The sequence below is a fragment of the Arachis stenosperma genome, chromosome 5 (genome assembly GCF_014773155.1).
Source record: "Arachis stenosperma cultivar V10309 chromosome 5, arast.V10309.gnm1.PFL2, whole genome shotgun sequence".
In the NCBI taxonomy this organism is placed as follows: Eukaryota; Viridiplantae; Streptophyta; class Magnoliopsida; order Fabales; family Fabaceae; genus Arachis; species Arachis stenosperma.
The window spans coordinates 61,536,612-61,542,183 of NC_080381.1; the positions used below are offsets into that span (position 1 = coordinate 61,536,612).

Sequence of the window (5,572 nt, forward strand, 5' to 3'; positions counted from 1 at the left end):
AGATGAAGAGATCCTCCAGCAGAGCTGTTAATGACATGATGCCAGGGCATCTTGGCCAGTTTCACTGACCTTTTCTTTACTGTTTTTAGGGTAGTTTCATGCATTTCCTTAGGAAATAAGCTAGTTTTGGGTAGATATTCACTTATACCTTGACTCAAGCATACATTGTGCATTTTACATGATTTCATGAGAATTTTGCATGAGTTTAGTGACAAATTGTATGTTGCATTACCCATGACTTGGACTAGAACTTTGATGCACTCTATTGCTTGATTTCAGGACCAAAGGAAGCAAGGAAGAACCACTTAGCAGTCACGTTAATCTACTTAACGTTACCACTAACGTGGAATGGGAGGTAACATGCAAAGTTAATGAGAAAAGTGATTGCCAATAACGCTCTCGAAGCCATCATTGCCCACGTTAAGAGTCACGTTAACTAAGTTAACGTGAACTCTAACGTGAAGAAGGGACTTTGAGCCAACGTTAGTGACACTTAACATTATCACTAACGTTGGCCAATGATCATAAGTGGCCACGTTAGAGTCCACGTTAACTTAGTTAACGTGGCCTCTAACGTTAAAAGGGGGAAGGAAGCCAACGTTAGTGACACTCAACATTGTCACTAACGTTGGCCTAAGGTGAAATGTACCACGTTAACTCCCACGTTAACTTGGTTAACGTGGGAGCTAACGTAAGAGGCAAAGGAGGTCGACAACGTTAGTGACACCCAACATTGTCACTAACGTTGGAAGCTCCCACAAAACCCCCAAGGAGCCACGTTAACTTCCACGTTAACTTAGTTAACGTGGAAGCTAACGTTGATGAGTGAAAGATGAGCCAACGTTAGTGACACTCAACATTGTCACTAACGTTGGGGATGGCTAAGAATGGCCACGTTAGAAGCCACGTTAACGTGGACTCTAACTTGAGACATAGGGGCACAATGGAACATTAGTGACAATATTGAGTGTCACTAACATTCTCGAAGGTTGGCAAGGCCACGTTAGAAGTCACGTTAACCTAGTTAACGTGGACTCTAACGTGAGACATAGGGGCACATTGGAACGTTAGTGACAATGTTGAGTGTCACTAATGTTCTCGAAGGTTGGCAAGGCCACATTAGAAGCCACGTTAACCTAGTTAACGTGGACTCTAACGTGAGGCAAAGGGGTACATTGGAACGTTAGTGACAATGTTGAGTGTCACTAACGTTCTCGAACTCATACTTTCACTAAACGTTAACACCCCTAACGTCCTGAGCTAAAGTCTCTGCCCACTTCACACTTTATCTTTGCAAATAAAGCCAAGCCCAAATGAAGAAGAGAATTGCTTCAAACTCAAGATCCAAAGGCCCAAGACTTGAAGAGCCAACTAGAAGCTGAGAAGAGTAGTATATATAGGAGTAGCTTTGAATTATTTGAGGAGTTCCGGAAGTTGGAAAATAACACTACTCTCTTTATTTTACTTTCTCTACTCTTCGTTCCATGATGTATTCTCCATCTTTATTTTCATTTTCTAGAGCTATGAACAATTAAACCCCTTTCATTGGGTTAGGGAGCTCTGTTGTAATTTGATGGATCAATACTAGTTTTCATTATTCTTCTTCTATCTTCTCTCTTGATTTTACTTGAAAGCTTTCGATCTTCATCCCATTGGGTAGTTATCTTGGAAAAGAAACTATTCAAACTTGGATCTCTTTTGAGCCTTGAAAGAGGAATGAAGTGATCAAGCTAGAAATGCTTTCTCATGTTGGACCAAATTGGGTTTGGATGGATATGTGACTATAATCCTCTCAATACTTGATTTGGGAAATGCATGTGGTATAATCAGTGACCACACTTCATCTCTTCTCATGAGCAATTGACCAAGGAATTGGCTATTGATCAAGATTTGAGAGATTGAATTGCAAGAAATTGTAATTCAATCAATTAAGATTGCCAAGGAGATCAATGAGTGCATTGATTGAGGAAGAGATGAAAATGAACTTAATCCGGAGAATTGCAACATCTCCTGCACCCAATGAACTCCCCAATCCTGATCTCACCCATTCTCTTTAATTTCTGCGTTTACTTTCATGAGCAAACACCCCATTCCCATTTACAATTCTGCAATTTACTTTCAGTCATTTACTTTCAGCCCTTTAATTCTAGCATTTACTTTTCTGCCATTTACTCTGCTGCCATCTTATTTTCTGTAATTCTCAACTCAAATTCTGGATTCGCTCAACTAGAACATTCTTCTAATTAAAGTTGCTTGATCAATCAATCTATGTGGGATTCAACCTCACTCTATTGTGAGTTTTTACTTGACGACAAATTCGGTACACTTGCCGAAGGAAATTTGTTGAGAGACAGTTTCCACCTGCATCATGACATCTTGGACAGTTCAGACAGACCATCATAGAAGATACCTATGATGCTCCATTCAGAAAGCATGTCAGAAGGACACTTTCTGATCAATTATTTGTATCTTTCCCAAGCTTCATAGAGGGATTCACCTTCCTTTTGTCTGAAGGTTTGGACTTCCACTCTAAGCTTACTCAATTTTTGAGGTGGAAAGAACTTTGCCAAGAAGGCATTGACTAGCTGTTCCCAAGAGTTCAGGCTTTCTTTAAGTTGTGAGTCCAACCATATCCTAGCTCTGTCTCTTACAACAAAAGGGAATAGCATAAGTCTGTAGACCTCAGGGTCAACCCCATTGGTCTTGACAGTGTCACAGATTTGCAAGAATTCAGCTAAAAACTGATGAGGATCTTCCAATGGAAGTTGATAAACCACTATTTTATGGTTTATATTGTGTTTAATTGTGTGGTTTTATCATGATCCTTACCCACTTGTTCATCAAAATAGCGTGCATTTAGATTTCCTTCCTGAATTCATTACATGTTTGAGAATTGCTTTCTAAAGGATTTAATTATGTACTTTTAATTCTCCTTTATCCCATTCGATGCCGTGATCTGTGTGTTGAGTGTTTCAGACTTTACAGGGCATGAATGAGTTAGAGATTGGAAAGGAAGCTAGCGAAAATTGGAAGGAACACAAGAATTTGAGGAGATAACCAGCGAGAAGTGACGCGGTCGCATGGCTCACACGACCACGCGAAGGAGAGCAAATCGCAGTAACGCGGCCGCATGGATCACGCGGCCGCACGGATTGGAAAAGCTCAATCGACGCGGTAGCGTGGACGACGCAAACGCATGGCATGGAAAAGCGCGAGTGATGCGTCCGCATGGGTGACGCGATCGCGTGACATGTGCGATCTGCATAATCTGCAGAATTCATTGGGGGCAATGTTGGACCCTATTTCGACCCAGTTTTCGGCCCGGAACAGCAGACTAGAGCCAGAGAATATGCAGAAACAAAGACAACATTCATTCTACACAGTTTTTAGTTTTTAGATCTAGTTTTCACTCCTCCTCTAGGTTTTTCTCTTTAGGTTTTAGAGTTTAATTTTTAATAGGTCTTAGCATTGGAACATTGAGAAGAGTTATTTCCTCATCAAGACTTCGTCATTCTAGTTCGTTCTATTAACTTGGTTTATTTCTTCCATGTTCTTTGCTTTGTTCAATTTTGTCATTTGAATACTTTTATGATTATTTAATACAGGAATTATTTCTTTCATTTTAATCCATTTTACCTTCCAATAATCATGTCTTCTTTTAATTCCCTTTCATATGTTATGGATTTATTATTTACAATGAGCGAGTAGTTCCCCTCACTTGATGGGGAGTTGATTGAAAGGAACTCTTGAGTTGGAATGATTGAAAGGGAATTTGTAATTGGGTTAACGGTTGGATTGCTATCTTGTCACTAACACCAATCCCTTTGAACTAAGTGGGTTGCAACTCGTGAACAGATTTATCATTCCAACTTGTTTGACTTTCCTTTACCTAGTAAAGAATAACTAAACAGAACAACCATTAATTATAAATTAATCCTAAAATCACTCCATCAATAATAGAGATTCCAACTAATCAACTCCCAGTCAAGGCTTTTATTAATATTATTCAAATTTCCTCAATTTAATTTTCCATCTACTTAACTCAACTTTTTGGAAACATCTAATTAATAAAATAGCACACTTTCCTGCAACTCGTTGGGAGACGACCTGGGACTCAAACTCCCAGTAATTTTTAATTTAAACTCTCTGTGACATATTTCTAAATTGATAGGCATATTTTCGGTGAGTTAAGAACTATATTGGCAACGTAATTAATTTAATAATTTTTAATTCACCAACTTCTATGCTCCATCAGAAGTCCATGGAACTTGCAATTCTGTTGCATTAGAGAAACTAATTGAAGCTTAAGCTCAAAGTTGTTTGCTCCAATGGTAGGGATAGAGATGCTTCTCCCATAGAAGTCGGGAGTAGGTGCAGTAAAGTCACCTAGCACCTTCCTTGCATTATTGGCATTGTTGTTGTTTTTGGCTGCCATGTCTTCTTCTTGTTTGAAGATTTCTGTTAGGTCCTCTATAGAGAGTAGTCCTTTAGTTCTCTTAGCTTTCGCTTCAAGGTCCTTTCAGGTTCAGGGTCAGCCTCAACAAGAATGCTTTTGTCTTTGCTCCTGCTCATATGAAAGAGAATATAACAAGAAAATATGGAATCCTCTATGTCACAGTATAGAGATTCCTTGAGATGTCAGAGGAAAAGAAAAATAGAAGGAGGAGGTAGAAGAAGAAGAATTCGAACTTATCAAGAGAGATAGAGTTCGAATTTTTGATAGTGGAGGAGTGTTAGTCCTTAAATAGAAGGATGTGAGAAGAGGGAAAGAATTTTCGAAAATAAATTAAAAGATTTTGAAGAAATTTTGAAAAACTGAAGAATGATTTTCGAAAATTAAAGTTGGGAAAGAAATAAAGTGATTTTTGAAAAAGATTTTGAAATTAAAAATCAAAAACATATGATTGAAAATTATTTTAAAAAATATGTGATTAAGAAGATATGATTGAAAAGATATGATTGAAAAATAGTTTAAAAAGATTTGATTTTTAAAATTAATGACTTGGCTAACAAGAAATTTAAAAGATATGATTCAGACATTAAACCTTTCTCAACAGAAAAGGCAACATACTTGAAATGTTGAATCAAATCATTAATTGTTAGCAAGTATTTTTGAAAAATGGAAAGAAATTGATTTTGAAAATATATGTTTGAAAAGATATGATTTGAAAAAGATTTGATTTTGAAAAATTATGAAAACTTGAAAAAAATTTGAATTAAAAACAAAATCTTCCCTCTTGTGCCATCCTGGCGTTAAATGCCCAGAATGGTCTGTGTGATTCCTCTGCTGCATGTTCTGAATCTTCAATTCTCTGTATTATTGATTTGAAAAGACACAAATTAAAGATTTTTTTGAATTTTTAATGATGAGGAATAATCAAAATGCCACTAAGATCAAATAAACAATGCATGCAAGACACCAAACTTAGAAGTTTATATACTATTGACACTAACAAATTGAGAATGCATATGAGAAACAACAAAACACTCAAGACAATAGAATTTAAAGATCAGAGCAAGGAAATCATCAAGAACAACTTGAAGATCAATGAAGAATATAATGCATGTAATT

At 37.1% G+C, this 5,572-nt stretch overlaps 1 non-coding gene across 1 annotated transcript; it reads left to right on the forward strand.

Annotated features, from left to right (window-relative positions):
• The first annotated feature begins 2,429 nt into the window (after positions 1-2,429).
• On the forward strand, positions 2,430-2,537 carry LOC130983954 (small nucleolar RNA R71). The gene has a single exon (XR_009087920.1). It is a non-coding gene; the product is annotated as a small nucleolar RNA R71 (small nucleolar RNA).
• The last annotated feature ends 3,035 nt before the right edge of the window (positions 2,538-5,572 follow it).